The sequence below is a fragment of the Triticum urartu genome, chromosome 4A (assembly GCF_056163025.1).
Source record: "Triticum urartu cultivar PI428250 chromosome 4A, HENAU_Tu73, whole genome shotgun sequence".
Lineage (NCBI taxonomy): Eukaryota > Viridiplantae > Streptophyta > Magnoliopsida > Poales > Poaceae > Triticum > Triticum urartu.
This window is the reverse complement of record NC_141876.1, coordinates 386,908,703-386,929,372: the sequence shown is the minus strand read 5'-3', so window position 1 is coordinate 386,929,372 and position 20,670 is coordinate 386,908,703.

Below are 20,670 nucleotides of genomic sequence, written 5' to 3'. Positions count from 1 at the left end.
CTCGGTGCCTTTGGTTAGCCCCCTCCAGACATCTTCGTACATCGTGTTGAAGAGCCTGCTCAAAGTTCGGTGCTGCGCCGGGTTGAACTCCCACAAATTGAAGTCCCGTTCTTGACACGGAAGGATCCGGCGGACGAGCATGACCTAGATTACGTTGACAAGCTTGAGCTGCTTGTTCACCAGGGACTGGATGCATTTTTGCAGTCCGGTCAACTCTTCTTCGTCGCCCCATGACAAGCTCGTCTCCTTCCAGGACGTGAGCCGCGTAGGGGGTCCGGATCAGAATTTAGGGGCTGCGATCCACTTCGGATCGTGTGGCTCGGTGATGTAAAACCACCCTGACTGCCACCCCTTCAAGGTCTCCACAAAGGAGCCCTCGAGCCATAGGACGTTGGCAATTTTGCCCGCCATGGCACCTCCGCACTCCGCCTAGTTGCCGCGCACCACCTTTGGCCTGAAGTTGAAGGTCTTGAGCCAGAGGCCGAAATGGGGGCGAATGCAGAGGAAAGCCTCGCACACGACGAGAAACGCCGAGATATTGAGGATGAAGTTCGGGGCCAGATCGTGGAAATCTAGGCCATAGTAGAACATGAGCCCGCGGACAAATGGGTGGAGAGGAAAACCCAGTAGGCGGAGGAAGTGGGGAAGAAATACTACCCTCTCATGGGGCCTTGGGGTGGGGAGAAGCTGCCCCTCCTCAGGAAGCCGGTGCGCGATGTCTTTGGACAAGTATCCGGCTTTCCTTAACCTTTTGACATGGCCCTCCGTGACGGAGGAGACCATCCACTTGCCTCCCGCTCCGGGCATTGTTGGAGAGGGTTGAGGTAGGAAGTGCTGGCTTGGGCGCTGGAGCTCGGGTGCGCAGAAGATGGATAGGCAAAGGAGGAAGAAGGCATAGGTAAAAAGGTGGATCCTTATCACCTTATATGGGCGAATGCGACTATGCGTCCCCACCAGCCTAGTAAAACTCGCTTGCCTCCCAAGCACCGTGATAAGTGGCGTGGTTGGGTTACCCACGTCCGTATTAACGAGAATCCCGTAAACAAAGGGGACACGATCTCTGCTTTGACAAGACGTGCCAAGGAAACCGCCTCGCAAAACACGCTGAGGTGGAGAAGTGAAAACGATTCGAATGAAGGCTTGGTCGTAGTGTGATGTCACGCTGCGGAATACGTCAGCAGATTAGATTTGTGTTAATATTATTCTCTCTATGGCAATACGTGGAAGCTTATTTTGTAGAGCCGGACACTACTCTTGGTGTTTACAAACTTTTATGAAGAATTTGGAGGAGGAACCCGCCTTGCAATGCAGAAGACAATCTGCACGCCGGACTCGTCGTCATTGAAGCCTGGTTCAGGGGCTACTGAGGGAGTCCTGGATTAGGGGGTGTTCGGGTAGCCGGACTATACCTTCAGCCGAACTCCAGGACTATGAAGATACAAGATTGAAGACTCCGTCCCGTGTCCAGATGGGACTTTCCTTGGCGTGGAAGGCAATCTTGGCGATGCGGATATTCAAGATCTCCTACCATTGTAACCGACTTTGTGTAACCCTAACCCTCTCCAGTGTCTATATAAACCGGAGGGTTTTAGTCCGTAGGACAACTTCATCATACAACAACCATACCATAGGCTAGCGTTTAGGGTTTAGCCTCCTTGATCTCGTGGTAGATCTACTCTTGTACTACCCATATCATCAATATTAATCAAGCAGGACGTAGGGTTTTACGTCCATCAAGAGGGCCCGAACCTGGGTAAAACATTGTGTCCCTTGTCTCCTGTTACCATCCGGCCTAGACGCACAGTTTGGGACCCCCTACCCGAGATCCGCCGGTTTTGATACCGACATGCAGCATCAAGCGGACCAAGATCTGCTCAATAATAGATGGATCGAAGTCCTGGCCGCCGAAGAATACGACCTTAGTGGCCCAGTCAAAAGCTACCCGAAGCGTAGATTGCTACCTCAGTTCGATGACGAGGCGCTGCAGCACATACCATCATCTCACAATGCGGCAGGTCAACCAAAACATGGTCTGGATAAAGCGGCAACTCAAGCCGAACACCAGACCGCCCCACCTCGTCAGAAAGGCAATAATAAAACAGCTCGGGGTTGTACATACTACCTTCGACAGGACTCAGACAGTAGAGTAGGACACGCAAGATCGATCTACAGATCATGAGGACGTGCCTCGACACGCGACGAAGGCTACCTTTTCGGACATGACAAACCTAGCCATGCCCAGGCCAAAAACCGCAACTGGACTCCATCGGAGGTACGTCGTAGTGTGGCCCAACATAGGGGCGCCGCACAACGTCTTTGCTTCACAAATGAAGTAATGGAGCATGAGTAATGGGTCCCGCAGTATGGATCAAGGACTTCCTCCTCCATATGCACATGGCTCGCGAAGATGACCTTCATGCCATCAAATACCTACCACTAAAACTCAAAGGACCATCTTGGTACTGGTTAAACAGTCTGCCGGAAAATTCTATTGACAACTGGGAAGATTTGGAAGACGCCATTCGCGACAAGTTCTAAGGAACATATGTCCGGCCACCGGACGCCGATGACTTAAGTCACATTGTCCAGCAGCCCGGAGAGTCACCCAAGAAGCTCTGGGCTAGGTTCTTAGTTAAAAAGAACCAAATCATCGACTGTCCGGACGCAGAAGCCCTTGCGGCCTTCAAACAGAGTGTTCGGGATGAATGGCTTTCACGCCACCTCGGTCAAGAAGGGCCTAAATCCATGACAGCCCTTACCGCTCTAATGACTCTCTTTTGCGCGGGAGAAGACAGCTGACTCGCTCATAGAAGCAACAACGCCAGCAACTCGGGCACTTCCGAAATCCGAGAAGGCAATGGCAAGCCACGATGAAGCAAACACAACAGTCGCAATGATAATGAAAGATCACGCGACACAGCGGTCAACGCCGGATTCAGCAATCCCAAACCCGGTCAACAGAAAAAGCCATTCAAGGCGAACCAAGATGGACCATCCAACCTGGATAGGATATTGGACCGACCCTGCTAGATTCATGGACACCTCAATAAACCAGCAAATCATACCAACAGAAGCTGTTGGGTCTTCAAGTAGGCCAGCAAGCTCAACGCCGAACACAAGGGGAGGAGGCTGCCAGGCGATAGGGACGACGGAGAGGTTCACCAACCAAATACCAGGGGTCAGAAGCAATTTCCCCCCGAGGATCGATCAATCCCGGAGCGGAAAGAGCAGTTCTGCATCCGCCGCCCACCTCATATACCCGCAAAATTTGTACCGCGCATACATCACTACGCACTTAAGACACCATGGGCATTGGCGGAAGCACAATACGGACAAGTCGGCAAACATTCCCGTAACATTTTTTATCTACTTTCCTTTTTTTCTTTCTTCATTATTTCTTAAAAACAGGTGACGCAAAGGACAAACATCTAAATGACTCCATCAGAGTTCGAATCCGTACACTCACCTAAGGGGCTACTTCCGTCAAGGATTCCCCTCGCCGAGGACAGGCAGCGCAGACGTGTGACAGGAGGTCCAAGATAAACTTTTTGTAGACAACGCTCTTTATTTCGAGCCTGTAATTTGCCTTTTTCCTCCGCCTTCGACCCCGGGCATGTCAAATAGCAGGGGTTGGGGTCTTTTTATATATAAAGTAACCATTGGCATATCGCTCCGGTCCTAGTAAACATTATCCGAATTAATCATTCGTGTCTTTTCACAAATGAATATGGCCCCTATGGTTGTTTCACAGATATACCTTGGCATAACCTGTCAGTGGCTCGGTATGGGAACAAATGAGTTGCCAACAAAGTCCGAACAGCTTTACAGCGTACTTCGGCATCGCGAGTTTGGCCTTATATGCATCAGCTCCGAATCATGTCTTTGGTCAATGGTTGGGTTCCCCGGCTCCTATGCTTGCTACCTTATGTTCCGCTCTATCGGCTAGGGTAGTAAAGGGAGAACTACTGTGATTGTGCTTCCAGTTCATCTGGTCAAGCAACTCAGTAGAGAAAGCCGAAAACCGACTGTCATGATGCCGCGGGAGCTGGTCAACCACTAGATGACTTATCGGAATCGGTCGTGATTCCCTCCGTATCACATGAAGGACCTTTTTTTCAGGTCATATGTGTAACACACCATATTGGAATAAGCCATATACATACCAGGGGCTATATCGTAGCCCCCTATAGAACTCCTATGGCTAAGTGAAAGTGTTAATGCCCTCTAGTCTGATTGCCTGTTTCACCCCATTATCACCTCCTTCATGGACCAAGACGTTGGATCAAGAATGATTAAATGCTTTTCCGAACACCCCCGTACTTCCTATGAGGGGGCTGAAGCCGACGACTGGAAAACATTCAGATCATATTAAAACGGCTGCACAGGAGGAACACAAGCTTTCGAGCAAAACATAAAAATAGATTAACTATAATTTGTCTTTTACAATTCTCATACACCTCACTCGAACATTATGTCTTTCGAGCATTGACCCTCTATCAAGCGGGCGGCCTCTAGGACGTCTTCAAAATAATGCTCTAGTTCGTAACGGTCCTTGCCCTTGGGTGGACTCTTCGCCGCAACATCGATGGCCATCATCTTCCCCCAGAATGTCTTGGCTCGGTCAAAGGCCATCCGTGCACCCTCAATGCACACCGACCGCTTCCCAGCGTCGATACGTGGCACCGCATCAACAGGCCGCTGCACCAAGCCGAAGTAGCTATTCGGAACAGGCTCAATTGGCCACAACCGGATTATGACGTTCTTCATGGCAGCACCGGATATCCTATGAAGCTCGGCCCATTGGGACATCTGTTCATTCCGCAACAGAGGGCGCTTCGACGCGCCAAATTATGACCAGAAAAGCTTCTCCATTGCATACTGCTCTCGCTCCTGGTAAAACTGCTCCGCATCGGAAGAACTCTTCAGCAAGTCTAAAAACTCATGCGGAGAACTCCACACTTGGTTAAGCTGAGCATAGTTCGGATCGCCGAACTTAGTCCGTAGCAAAAAGGGCTTGCCAGCTGCAATCTCCCCAGCTTGCCGGATCTCCTCACGGGCTGCTCTGGATTTAGAACGCGCTTCTCTCGCCTCTCATAAGGCCTTGTCAAGTTCAGCGGTTTTGGCTTCATTCTCCTTCTCAAGAAGTTCACCGCGGCTAGTAGCATTTTTTAGTTCGAGCGCCATCGTGGATATCTTCTCCTCGTCTTGGCGCCGAACAGCTTGTTCGGCTTTTAACTCAGCCGATGCCTTTTCGGCAGCCGCATTACTAATCCGGGCCTGCTCCTTGGCCCGAGCTAGCTCAGCTCGAAGGATCTCGACTATGAAAACACCATATGCAGATATGTACACCTTATTACACAATTCTTCGCATATTGTTATATTTTAAACATATACAGAGTATAACTGCCCCAAAATCATACCTTGGGCCTCGTCAAGTTGCCTGTTGATAAGCGCGATATCATTATCCGCCTCATCAATCTTATGATGCAAATTTGCAACTTCTATAGTTCGGGCAGTCACCGGAGAAGACACCTCCTGTGTTCCAATTAATCAGGTCAGTCCCTCAGCATTTCTTTTGATCCTCTGATCGCCTCCCTCGGGAAGCCAATCAGAGTCTCATGGGCTACTATCTATACACAGGTGTATTTTGTGAATAAAACACAATTGCACATATTACAGTACAAACCTCGAAGCCTCTTAGTAGGCTCACAAATGCCTCAATCAATCCGCTCTTCGCGGACAGGACCTTTTCAACCATCGTGCCCATCAAGGTACGATGTTCCTCTGAGACAGACGTCTGCCGCAGCATGTTCGTCAGTATATCCGGCGCCTCTGGGTCTCCAGAGGCTGTTGTAGGAGTATGGCCACCCTTTGAAGTGATCCGTTTATTCGTATCCGGCTGTATAACGGATTGTTCGGGGCCTTCATTGCTGGTCCCCGGACCCTGGGCCACCAAAGTGTCACCTTCGGGTAATATCTTCATCATCCCTCGCACTACCTATTGGTTGGGGGAGACCCTCCGCGACGACACCTCAAAGTCGTCTGCCCTATTGGGGCGGAGAGGCCACTGGAGGCGTCTCGCTCTGCATCATCTCTGGGAGAAGGTCCCCCGAGGAAGAGGGTTGTTGAAGAAGACTGCGTGCCGAACTACAAAAAATATATGTTCTAGGCATTACAAGAAAAAGAACAAGACGTGTTTAAAACATCCGTGTTTACTTACGATTTGGCCTGAGGCTTGTCCTTGTCATGAGATGCGCGTCTTCGTCCTCCAAGCCTAAGCCACCCGATGGAGGCATCTTGCCTCACTTAGGAGTCTTTTCCTCCCAATCTTCGGAGGCGGCCCTTTTCTTTCCATGGGGGGAAGAGACGTTGACCTCCCCCTCATTTTTGTCTTCGGACAATGGGATCTTGATTCCTCCGGATACAATGTCTGATACACCTTCGGGACGGAGGCCATCTTTGGTCCTCTCTGCCTCAACCCCCTTCACAGGCATCTGGTATGGTGTCGGGGCTAGCATCCTTGTTAAAACAGGATTCGCTGGGCCTTCGGGCAGGGGGACCGGACACATAATTAGTTCCGCTTTCTTTATCCAGCCCTTGAAGAAGATACTTTGCTCAGTACCATATTATGGTATGCGTAACTACAAAGTGTTCGGAAGACAAGTGCTTACCGGGGTATCCGGACGGTTGCAGTCAAGGCCGGCATCCTCAGTAGTGTCCGGCCAATGTTTTCACTTCCCGAAAAACAGCTTCCACATCCCTTCGTGCATAGTGCCAAATAGGTGTTGGAGGGTTCGTGGTCCTTCTGGATTAAGCTCCCACATGTGGTGAGACCTGGATTGGCATGGCAGGATTCGGTGAACTAGCATCACTTGAATCACGTTGACAAGATCGATGTCTCTCTCAGGGAGGGTTCGGATGTGACTCTATAGAGTTTGCACTTCGTCACCTGATCCGCAGTCTAGTCCCATGTTAATCCATGATGCAAGCTGGGGCGGAGGGCTGGAACGGAACACAGGTATAGTTGCCCACTTAGTGCTACGGGGTTCCGTGACATAAAACCACTCTCGCTGCCTTTGGTCGGAGGTTTCGGTGAAAGAGCCTTTTGGCCAGAGTGTTGGAAAGCTTGCTCACTATAGCACCACCACACTCCGCATGTTCCCCGTCAACTACCTTCGGCTTCACACTGATGGTCTTGAGCCATAAGCCGAAGTGTGGGGGGATTCGGAGGAAGGCCTCTCATGTAATGATAAACGCCAAGACGTGGAGGATAGAGTCCGGGGTTAGATCATGAAAATCTATTCCATAATAAAACATTAGCCCCCAGACGAAGGGGTGAAGAGTGAACCCTAGCCCCCGGAGGAAGTGGGAGATGAATACGACCCTCTCGCCAGATCTGGGGGTCGGAATAACCTGTCCTTGAGCAAGAAGCCTGTGGTGGACCTCCGCGGTCAAATATCTAGCCGCCCGAAGCTTTGCAATATCCTCCTCTGTAACGGAGGAAACCACCCATCGGCCTTGAGAGCAGGGTCCGGACATGATCGGGAGGCTTGAAGCAATGAAGTCAAACCTTGGGTGCTAGAACTCGAGGCTGGGAAGGGTGAGGAGAGGTTTGGCATAAAAGAGACGGCCCTTGGTTCCTTTATAAAGGCAGCGGGTATTGAACGCCTCCTCCTAAGCCTAAGAACGTGCCTATTCCTAAGGAATCTTTCCCGCATGACGGTTGGGTTACCCACGCTCGTATTGATGAGAATCCCGCGATAAGGGGACATGATCTCTGCTTCGACAGGACGTGCCAATAAAAACAACGCCTGAAATGTGGAACGGCGGGATGGGAAATAGTTCGAAATAATGATCGGACAAGCATGACATCGCGTTACTAAAGTTGTCAGCATATTAGATTTGTGAAATATTATACTCTCTACGGTTGTGTGTTACAGAACCGGACACGTTTATTTCGTCCGAAGACTATCTTGGAGTTCGGAAGGAGGAACCCGTCTTGCAATGCCGAAGACAGATCTACGCACCGGATACCTTGTCATTGGAGCTAGGTTCAGAGGATACTGAGGGAGTCCTGGACTAAAGGGTCCTCGGACGCCCGACCTGTTAGCCATGGGCCGAACTGATGGGCTGTGAAGATGTGAAGACCGAAGAATGCACCCGTGTCGGATGGGACTCCCCTTGGCATGGAAGGAAAGCTTGGTGACCGACTATGTAGATTCCTTTCCTTTGTAACCGACCTTATCTAACCCTAGATCCTCCTAGTGTTTATATGAATGAGAGGACTTAGTCCGGAAAGGGGAGATACTCATTACCATAGCCATACCAGCTAGACCTCTAGGGTTTAGCCATTAGGATCTCGAGGTAGATCAACTCTTGTAATACTCATATTCATCAATATCAATCAAGCAGGACATAGGGTATTACCTCCATAGAGAGGGCCCGAACCTGGGTAAACATCGTGTCCCCTTTCTCCTGTTACCATCGACCTTAGACGCACAGTTCGGGACCCCCTACCCGAGGTCCGCCGGTTTTGACACCGACAGCCATGGATCCCCAAGAAACTGAAAGATCGAGCAGGAAATGATGTGCTAGATTTACTGTGTCATATACACACCAAGGTGGACGAAGAAGGGAACCTGATTTATCCCAAGCATACCACTCGATAGTATCGACTCCTTATCCAGCAATTCCGAGAGGGCTAGCCCAGTGAGAAAGAGAAGGAATCTCATAAGGATGAAGACAAAGTGGAGGATGATGGTTTCCCCAATATCAATGCCACTTTGGTGATTTTTGCTGTCGTTGAGAGAAAATGTCGACTGAAAGTCATCAACAGAGAAGTAAACATGGTTTCCCCGGCAACGCCAACATATTTGAAGTGGTCTAAGACACCCATTAGATTCGACCAATCAGCCCACCCGGCATGCGTTGCTACCCCAGGGCGGCAAGCGTTGGTGGTCGACCCAGTCGTTGGGGGCACTCGGTTGACCAAAGTTCTAATGGATGGTGGCAGTGGCCTAAACATTTTGTACGCTGAGTCTCTCTGAGAGATGGGCATCCCGATGTCCAAGCTCAGTGAAAGCAATATGCGCTTCCACGGTGTCATCCCTGGGAAAAAAGCTAATTCACTCGGTCAGATCACTCTTGACCTGGTTTTCGGTGATTCGAAGAATTACCGCAAAGAAAAGTTGACATTTGAAGTTGTGGATTTTCGCAGTGCTTATCATGCTATTCTGGGCAGGCATGCATATGCCCGCTTCATGGCTCAACCATGTTACATATACCTCTAGCTGAAGATGCCTGGTCCCAAGGGTGTGATCACGATCACTTGTAATTGGCAGAGAGCGGAAGAGTGTTTCCAGAAAGGCTCAAAGATAGCTGATGAACAGATGGAAGCAGTGCAAATGCAAGAGTACCAGAAGAATGCATATATGAGTGATTTGCTACGTGCTAAGAAGCCTACTTCATAATCTGCATTTCAGTCGTCTAGTGAAACAAAGCAAGTTCACATTCACTCGACCGATGGTAATGCTGCTCCGACTCATATATCAACAACACTCGACAGCAAATAGGATGAAGCGCTCATCCAGTTCCTCCGTGAGAACTGGGACATCTTTGCATGGAAGCCTTCTGACATGCTAGGTGTACCTAGAGGACTGGCTAAGCACCGTTTGTGAGTTGACCCGAAAGAAAAACCTGTCAAAGAGCATCTCCGTCAGTCTGCCATGGAGAAGAGGAAGGCAATTGGTGAAGAGGTGGCTCGGCTTCTGGCAGTTGAGTTCATCCACGAGATATACCACTGCGAGTGGCTCACCAATGTAGTCATGGTACCCAAAAAACATCATTCACTTCGCATGTGTATCGACTTCAAGCATATCAATTGGGCCTGCCCGAAAGATCATTTACCTCTACCTAGCATTGATCAAATTGTCGACTCGACTGCGGGATGTGGGCGTGTGTCCTTCTTGGATGCTTATTCCGGGTACCATCAGATCCAACTGTATGGCCCCGACGAAATAAAAACAGCTTTCATCACCCCTTTGGGTGCTTTTGCTATGTTACCATGCCCTTTGGTCTCAAGAATGTTGGTGCCACATTCATGCGCATGATTCAGAAGTGCCTGCTCACTCAAATCAGTCGGAATGTGGAAGCATACACGGATGACATCGTGGTGCAGTCACATAAAGGTTCCAACCTACTGACTGACCTCGCTGAAACCTTTGCCAATCTGAGAAGATATGATATCAAGCTTAATCCGTCAAAGTGCACATTCCGAGTCCCAGGAGGAAAGTTACTCGGTTTTTATCATTTCCGAATGAGGGATCGATGCAAACCCAGAGAAAGTTGGTGCAATCCTCCGAATGAAACGCCCTGGGCGTGTGCACAACGTTCAGAAGCTTACTGGTTGTTTGGCCGCTTTGAGTCAATTCATTTCTCATCTTGGTGAAAAGGCATTGCCTCTTTACCGACTGATGAAAAAGTCTGACAAGTTCAAGTGGACTCCTGAAGCTGACGCGGCATTTGTAGAGATCAAATCTCTGCTTTCCATCAAGATGGTGCTTGCTGCCCCAATCAGCAAAGAGCCTTTACTGCTTTATATTGCAGCCACTAGACAAGTTGTCAGTACAGTGCTCACGGTCGAGCGGGAAGAAGAAGGCAAAGCCTCCAAAGTTAAGCGCCCAGTGTATTATATTTCTGAAGTCTTAACTCCGTCCAAGCAGAGATACCCGCATTATCAGAAGCTTGTTTATGGATTTTATTCGACTACAAAGAATGTTTCACATTACTTCTCGGATCACTCGGTTTCAATTGTCAGTGATGCTCCATTGTCAGAAATTCTGAACAACAGAGACGCAACTGGTCGAGTGGCGAAGTGGGCGATTGAACTCCTTCCTATGGATATCAAGTTTGAGGCAAAGTAGGCAATCAAGTCCCAAGCAATAGCAGATTTCCTTGCCGAGTGGAGCGAGCAACAACAACCGACTCAAATTCACTCGAAACATTGTACAATGTTCTTTGATGGGTCCAAGATGCTGAATGGTTCTGGTGCTGTTGTAGTCCTGGTATCCCCGCGAGGCGATAAACTCAGTTATGTTCTCCAGATTCACTTTGATTCCTCCAACAATGAAGCTGAATATGAGGCACTTCTGTACGGGTTGTGTATGGCCATTTCACTCGGCGTCCGTCGCCTAATGGTTTACGGCGACTCAGATTTAGTGGTCAATCAAGTGATGAAGGAGTGGGACATCAGGAGCCCAGCTATGACTGGCTATTGCAATGCAGTGAGAAAGTTGGAAAAGAGGTTTGATGCGTTAGAGCTCCACCACATACCCCGACTCAAAAATCAAGCAGCTGATGATTTTGGGAAGATAGGTTCCAAGCGGGTGCCCATTCCCAACAATGTGTTTTTGGAGCATCTTCACACCCTATCAGTTCAAGAAGATCCTTTCACAGAAGAGCCCCCACAACCCAGAAGTTCCACTGATCTGACTGAAGTTGAAATCCCAGTCGTGGTCGACCTGGTCATGGAGGTTTTGGTCGTCACTCCTAACTAGACAGTGTCATATATTGCATATCTGCCCAGGAAGGAGCTTTCGGAGGACGAAGACGAGGCCCGTCTAATTTTCCGCCGATCCAAAGACTTTACAGTGATAGGTGGTCGACTTTACAGACAGAGTGTTATGGGAGTTGCTCATCGATGCATCATGCCAGAGGAAGGTCGAATGATCCTCAATGGTATCCACTCGGGGACCTATGGTCACCTTGCATCCTCTCGGACCATCATAGCCAAAGCATATCGAGCGGGATTCTATTGGCCACGAGCAAACGAGATGGCAAAAGAAATACTTAACAAGTGTGAAGGCTGTCAGTTCTACTCCAACTTGACCCACAAGCCTGCATCAGCCTTGAAGACCATTCCACTCGTCTGGCCGTTTGCTGTTTGGGGATTGGATATGGTTGGGCCCCTGAGGACCGGCAGAAGTGCTTTCACACATTTGCTTGTAGCAGTCAACAAGTTTACCAAATGGATTGAAACCAAGCCTATCAAGACTCTCGACTCAAGCACTGCCATCAGTTTCATCAGAGAACTGACATTCAGATATGGAGTCCCTCATAGTATTATCACATATAACAGCTCCAACTTTGATTCTGGTGAGTTCAGAGCATTCTGCGCCTCCCAAGGAACTCAGGTCGACTATGCATTTGTCGCGCATCCGCGGTCGAATGGACAGGTAGAGAGAGCAAATGGTTTGATCCTCCAAGGGCTTAAAACCCCGATTGATGCGTGACCTCAAGCATGCAGCAGGTGCTTGGGTAGACGAGTTACCATCAGTCCTTTTGGGGTTGAGAACAACACCAAATCGGTCGACTGGTCGGACTCCCTTCCTCATGGTCTATGGGGCTGAAGCTGTGCTGCGAAGCGATTTGCTTCGCAATGCACCCCGAGTGGAACTTCTCTTAGAAGCTGAGGTAGAGCAGGCCCGACAGGATGCTATTGACCTTCTGGAAGAAGAGAGAAGAATGGCCTTGATCCGGCCGACCATTTATCAGCAAGACCTCCGTCGGTTCCATGCCAGAATTGTAAGAGGTCGAGCATTTTAGGAAGGAGACCTTGTGCTCCGAGTGGATCAGCAATAGCCTCACAAGCTTGCTCCTCCTTGGGAAGTTCCCTTCATCATCACCAAGGTGCTCCACAATGGAGCGTATCACCTCTACAATGTGGAACAGAAGAAAGACGAGCCACGCGCTTGGAATGCGGATCTGCTCCCCCATTTTCATATTTCAAAGTTCAGTCTGATGAGATGTAATAAGAACTACCTTTTAGATTGATAATCAAAGACGCAGTTATACAGTCTCTTAAATGATCGTTGTTGCATATTCATGTGTTCAAAAAAAACCTAATGGGTGGTTTAGCCGCGAACCTGATTCGCCTAAGTTTCAAAACTTCTCTGAGTGATGGGCAATTCTCTCACTCGAGGGCTTAGCCGCGAACCTGATTTTCCGAAGTTTCAAAACTACTACGAGTGGTTGGCACTCCTCTCACTCGGAGGCTTAGCTGCAGTCCCGTACTCGCCTAAGTTTCTAAAATCCTACAGAGTGGAGAGCAATCCTCCCACTCGGGGGCTTAGCTGCAATCCCGTACTCGCCTAAGTTTTAAAAAATCCTATCTAGTGGAATGCAGTCCTCCTACTCGGGGGCTGAGCTGCAGTCCCGTACTCGCCTAAGTTTTAGAAAATCCTCCCGAGTGGAGAGCAATCCTCACACTCGGGGGCTTAGCTGCAGTCCCGTACTCGCCTAAGTATTAAAAAATCATACCGAGTGGAGAGCAATCCTCCCACGCGGGGGCTTAGCTGCAGTCTTGTACTCGCCTAAGTTTTAAAAATCCTACGGAGTAGAGAGCAACCCTCTCACTCGGAGGCTTAGCTGCGGTCCCGTACTCGCCTAAGTTTTAAAAATCCTACCGAGTGAAGAGGAACCCTCTCACTCGGGGGCTTAGCTACAGTCCCGTACTCGCCTATGTTTTAAAAATCCTATCGAGTGAAGAGCAACCCTCTCAGTCGGGGGCTTAGCTGCAGACCCGTACTCGCCTAAGTTTTTTAAAAAATCCTACCGAGTGAAGATCCACCCTCTCACTCGGAGGCTTAGCTACAGTCCTGTACTGGCCTAAGTTTTAGAAATCCTACCAAGTGAAGAGAAACCCTATCACTCGGAGGCTTAGCTGCAGTCTCGTAGTCGCCTAAGTTAAAAACCACTCCTAGTGGCTGAGTCACAAGTACAACATGCACTCCATCCCGATCCGCAATGATGAAGAAGTGCATGTCGTGTATAGTACCTAGTGCTCTTGTCCATGGCACACCTGACGAAGCTGCATCACAAGTACAATGTGCGCTCCATCCTGATCCGCATGGACGAAGAAGTGCAGGTCATGCACAACACCTAGTGCTCTTGTCCATGACCCACTCGACGGAGCTACGCCGCAAGTACAATGTGCGCTCCATCCCGATCTGCAAGGATGACGAAGTGCAGGTGATGCACAACCCCTTGTGCTCTTGTCCATGACCCACTCGACGGAGCTGCGCCACAAGTACAATGTGCGCTCCATCCCGATCCGCAAGGATGACGAAGTGCAGCTCGTGCATAGCACCTAGTGCTCTTGTCCATGACCCACTCGTCGGAACTGCATCACAGATTCAATGGTAGTTATGAATGAAGAATCAAGTTTCACTCAGAGTCAGATGATTCAAAAGCAGCAAAGGTGAAGACAAACATATTCAAAGAAAAGCTAAGTACATATATATATCGCGAGGTTCAGAACCGCAGATAAAAGTGCTAGGGCATCAGGCCCGAAAGAGTTTTAATGGTTACAAAGTCACTCGGCATCCCGAGGCAAATTTAATTAAGGCATAAAGTTTGTTCACTCCGCTGGAGGAGGGCTGGGAGGCTCGACGAATTCGTCCAAGTCAATTCCATCTGCAATGCAAGTGGCTGCTTCAACGAAGGTCTCCATGAAGGACTGGAACTGACGATGCTAGGTGTTGGCAACCTTGAGCGCTGCTAGCTTCTCTTCCTTGGCCTCTTTGCAATGGACGCGAACCAGAGACAGAGCCACATCAGTACCACATCGGGCGGATGACTTCTTCCATGCCTGCACTCGACCGGGGATCTTGTTGAGTCGAGTCATCAGAGACTTGAGTTCATTCTGGAATCTCTCCTTCAGCCAGAGCTCCACGTTGACTCGGGAAACCACCACCTTCAGTCGAGCCAGATAATCCACGACGATGGCAAGGCGAGATTCCTGTCGGAGTACGTTCATGGCAGCTTCATCCTTAACAGGAGAGTTGATGGGGTCCAAGCTCGTTTCAATCCGCCTAGTCTCTTCTTCAAAGTTTTGACAAAATTCTGCACAACACAGCAAAATAATGAGCTGACGAGCTGCGTGAAGAATCAACAACTGTCAAGAGAAACTAGTCAAGCAGGAGAAAATACCTTCAAGCATAAGGAACAACTTCTTGGCAAGTCCCCCCAGATAAACCTCAAGCTCGTTCCTCTTCCGGGAGAGATCGTCAATCTTGTCGTTTAGGGCTACTTTGTCCTTCTTTAGATGTGTCACTTCCTTGTTGGCTTTGACAAGAGCAGTCTTTAGCATGGCATTATCTTCTTCTAACTTCCCGACTGAAGCCAGCTTCTCATCGGCGAGTGGTGTTTTCTCTTGCGGGTCTTTCTGTGCTGCTGCAACATTAAGATCCTTATGTGCCAGAGCCCGCCTCATTTTCTCTAAAAAAATAACAACACTCGGTTCAGAAAGAGGAAAGGAAAGATGATATAGGAGACAGTCCAATCTCACAGTCGGCAAGCTTTTACCATCCATACCAGCTGTTTCGTCCTTAGCCTTCTGCAAGTTCTGCTTAGCCAAGTCCAGATCAAGATTGAGCTGGATCTGCTTCCTCTTGAATTCAGCAAATTCGGATATGAGCTCATAGGATTTCTGAAGTCAGCTAACAAGATATGTCAGTCGACATAAACAAAGATTACTTGCTCCCGAGTGATGAAGTACAAGTTCAGGATATTATCATAAAAAGAGTTCTAAGACTACTACAGAATCAAACATCCAATAGTAGTCTCAGGGACTACACCCAATGGGTGCACTTGGCGTGCCCCCACTGGTTCGGTTCCATACTTGACTTGGTCAGTCTAGTCGCCCAGAAAAAAAAGAGAAGAGAAAAGCAACTGCAACATTGATTCTCAGACCACCGCCGACTGCCCGTAGTTGACCGCGGTCTCGGGGACTACACCTAGTGGGTGCACTTGGCATGCCCCCACTGGTTTAAGAGATCACTCGACGAGACCCGTTCAAGACCGAGTGGATATGTTATAAACAAGTTCTAAGGCCCCCCGCCGAATCAAACATTGGACGACGGTCTCAGGGACTACACCCAGTGTGTGTGATCACGCGTTCCGGCAAAACCCTTAAGGTTCGAACACTAGGGTGCGCGCAAAGATCTCCCCCCTATCGATCCACGTCCTAACTTAGCCTAGATCTCACGAACTAACTCGACGTACTCGCAACATAAAGGACACAAGATTTATACTGGTTCGGGCCACCGTTGTGGTGTAATACCCTACTCCAGTGTGGTGGTGGTGGATTGCCTCTTTGGTTGAGGACGAACAGTACAAGGGGAAGAACAGCCTCCTCAGGTTGAGGTGTTCTTGTGCTTGGTGCACTTGTGTGGCTGAGGATGATCTTGATGATCCGTCGTCGTCCTCCCTTGCCTATGGTGGTGGCTAGTTCTATTTATAGAGGCCCTGGTCCTCACCAAAAATATTGAGCGGGAAGGGAGCCAACAACAGCAAATTTGAAAGGGGACAACTAGTACAAGCTATCCTGACAAAAGGTGGTCTTCGCCAGCCAAAGGTTCTGGTGGTGACGCCGTCCTGGGCTCCATGGTGACCTCCGTCCTTTTGGTCTTGTTCTCATTGCACCAATATGGAAACCTTTGCTTGATGCCTCAATACTCCACACCTGCGCTTGCCCCCTTAGCACCAAAGAGGAAACAAGGACGCTGTGCGCGCTGGCGCCCGCCTGGTCTCGATCGTCATGGCTTACGTCACGGCAAACCTCACGAGGTTTGCCCGACTGTCGGTGTCAAAACGGCGGATCTCGGGTAGGTGGTCCTGAACTGTGCGTCTAAGGAGGATAGTAATAGGAGGCAGGGGACACGATGTTTTACCCAGGTTCGGGCCCTCTTGATGGAGGTAAAACCCTACCTCCTCCTTGATTTATTCTTGATGATATGAGTATTACAAGAGTTGATCTACCACGAGATCAGAGAGGCTAAACCCTAAAAGCTAGTCTATGGTATGATTGTCTGTTGTCCTACGGACTAAAACCCTCCGGTTTATATAGACACCAGAGGGGGCTAGGGTTGCATAAGGTCAGTTACAAAGCAGGAGGTATACATATCGTATCGCCTAGCTTGCCTTCCACGCGAAGTAGAGTCCCATCCGGACATGAGACGAAGTCTTCAATCTTGTATCTTCATAGTCCAGCAGTCCAGCCAAAGGATATAATCCGGCTGTCCGGATACCCCCTAATCCAGGACTACCTCAGTAGCCCCCGAACCAGGCTTCAATGACGACGAGTCTGGCGCGCAGTGTTGTCTTCGGCATTGCAAGGCGGGTTCTTCTCCATATTTCGAACGTTTGTAAAGTAGTGTACGGTCCCATAAATGTTTGGACCTCTTGGCTTCTGTGCCCAATAAGGGCTATCTCCCACGCGTCGAATGAATACGAGGCACCAGGGCGTTTTTACATTCACCCCCCTAGCCAGATAAATAAATTATCTATTAAAAGGATGAGGATTCTCAAATCCGATCCATGCCGTCCTCCCCCAGCGAGAATCCATCAGAGCGCGCTTCGGAAAGATCCATTCCAGCATGGCCGACCTCCGCAGCTCCTCCTCCCGCCCCCGTAGCCCTAAACCCGGTGATTGGGAGAGGTGTTCAGTCCCACACAGTCGATTAATCGAACTGCAGACTAAGGGATTTCTCCCTCCAGCATACATGGTGCCCGTTCGAGCCGGGCTTGCCACCTACAATGGCGGGGAGCAAGCGGAGAGATTTCCCAGTCCCTCTATGGGGAAGCGGGTCTGCCTTGTTCCTTATTTATTAATGGGACTCGGATTTCCAATTCATTCGTTCCTCCGCGAGCTCCTAGAGTTCTACGGCCTCCAATTACACAATTTCACCCCTTCCTCCATTCTACACATCATCGTCTATGTTGCTCTCTGCGAGTTGTTCCTGGGCTGCGAGGCTCACTTCGAGCTGTGGGAAAGGCTATTTTTCCTCGTCCCTTGCACACAAAGGGGGTCACTTTATCAAGTGGGCGGAGCCGAAATATGGCGCATCGCCGGAACCGGATACCTGTCCGGTAGGCCGAAGAAGTCGTCCGAAGACTGGCCTTCGGAATGGTTTTTTATGGAGGACGTTCCCCTTCCGGACCCTGTTCGGCGAGGTCTTCCTGAATTCAGCAATGCTCCCCTGAAGAAACGCAGAAGTTGGCGCACACGGAGCCCCAGGAGGAAGACAATGGAGAAGTTCTTTACCTGATGAACCGGATTAAAGCACTGGCTCAATCAGGATTGACAGTAATCGAAGTTATGTCGATTTGCATAATGCGGGGAGTGCAACCACTTCAATATTGTGGGCACCCCTTGTGGTGTTTTAACGGGGCGGATGATGCCACCCGCTGCGGGCGTAAGGGTCCGGACAATGCGGCCGCTTTAGCAAAAATTCTATTCGAATTCTCAAAGGGAGAGGAAGAGGAGTTCATCCGCATCAAGCCACGGGATGGATTCTCCATGTACAATCCTCCAAGCTGGGTAAGTTATATCTCCTTACTCCCATTCTTCCCGCATTCCTTGTAGTAAGTATTCACCTTGCCACTTTGCGGCAGGAACTGCGAAAAGCCATAAAGGAGGTCAGCAGCCCCTCTCCACAACCAAAGGACCCTGACCGGGCCCTCGACTCCGGACTTGAAGAAGATACGGTTATATTCGTGGAGCTGATAGACCGGCAGTTCTATCAGTTAAGCTGCGATGATGCCATGGTGGCCATTACAACCGACTATCCCGGACTGCTTCCTGCATCGCACGTAAGAAAAAACAAAAATCCCAACTCCAAAAACTAGGATCCCCTTTTAGACACTTCACCTCCCATATACATATGGCGTTTTTACAGGGAAGGCATTCGGGACGCCCTGCCGAACCCGCAGCAACTCGCCAACAAGAGGCATCGAGGTCGGGCAGGCCAAAAAGGAAGGCGGTCAGGACGAAGACGCCAGCGCAAAGGTATAATAGAAACCCCGCTCCATGGTTGTCGTCTTTCTCGAAATGTAACGACGCCTGTGTTTCTTTAATAGAAAAACGCTCGCCGAAATATGTCCGGCGATGTTGGTAATCACGCTTCCACCAGTCGGGCACCAGGAACGGACATAGAGGCGGAAGCCGATATAGGGCGAGCACCGGATAATCCGCCTACAGAGGATGCAGATATATTATCCGCTACAAATTCAGAAGTGGAAAGCGCCATGAATCATAGACGCCGCCGGGCCATACTCCGTGACACTTGTTTCTCACCAGAGGCCTTTGATGCCTTCAATTCTGGAGAGGCGTACCTCCGTGTTGCTCAAGATGGTCTAGCCAGAGCCACGGATCAGTATGTAAAGGATGTACGGGTAAGTAAATCTGACGATTTATATGTATCAGTAGCCCCTGAGACTTGAAGTAGTTAGCAGAACTGATTTAAGGATCATCTTTATTGTGCAGGTTCTTACAGAGAAGAATACTAGGCTGTCACAGGAGCTGGAGGAATGCAAGACCCAACTGCGGGCCACCGTTGCCGCATTGAAAGAACCGAAAAAGTCCCCCGCTGGTAACATTTACTTTAAAGAATGATGGTTACCATATAGATTGCGGCGTGGCTGCAGATCTAACAATAGATGTTGCAGATGAATCCGGAAAAAATCCGGAGGACTAGCATGTCGTGCGACAGCTAGAGGCTGCGGAACGCGTGCTGACTGAGGTCAGGCGGGAGAGAAACAATCTCCAAGACGCCAATACCAAGCTGAGTGTGGAACTGAAAGACGTTCGAGCCCAGCTTGCAGAATCCGAGAAGGAGAATAAGCGGCTTCAACGCGGCATTTTCAGTAAGAAGCCGACTAGCAAGGTTATGTCTGTAGGTATGCTGATGGGTCGTCCCGCGGAGGAAATGCCCGGGTCTGCGGGTGATCTTCTATCCGAGCTCTCACAACTGCACGAACAAGTTCGGCAGGTGATGCAAGGTGTTGCCCCGGCCTTGTGGCCATCTGTCTCCCTGCCAGAAGGAGTTGCAGAGCTTACGGAGAAGCTCAAGGGAGCATGGCGGCGCTTCCGATTATGGAAGATATCGGCCTGCCATCAAGGTGCCAGGGAAGCCTGGGCCATGGTGAAGACGTGATATACCAAGGCTGACCCAAATCACATGGCCGAGGTCAGACCTGTTTTGGCCCAACGGAAAAGAGATCCCCGTTATCTTAGTTTATGGCGAGTAGAATTAGCCGCAAAGTATTCCCAACAGGATTGTAGGCTAGACAGCCTGTTGGATGGTATAGAAGAGGAATTTAGTTAGTCTGCATGACTATGTAATTAAAGTGACATGTATAATGTCTTCTAGCCGGATTGTAGATCATTTGTCATGGCGGACCTTTTCGCTTCAACCTCGGGACCCGATAGTCCGGAGTGTATCCGAATACCCGCTCAGTTATATAAGAACCAGGGTATGCGTGGAGACCAGGCGTAGGGGTCATTAGTGCTTGAACAGACAAGTGCCCAACTAGTTATGTTATATTACATGGGTAGTAAGAAACATCTTCCAGGGAGAATAGTTCCGTTAAGGGTTCCTTTCCCTGGGTACGCATGCCCTAAAGTGCATGTCTGAACTACGATAGGAAACGTAGGAAAAAACATCTAGGGGCACATATGGAAAATAAATAAAAATCATCTTTTGTTCACCGAACGAATATTCCCTTAAGAACGCTAGCTTTCGGCTTCACCCAGTCTGAGGTACACATCCGGCTGACCCGGCAGTAACAATCGCAGAGGTGCTCCCCTTATGCCCTAGCCGAATTAACGGG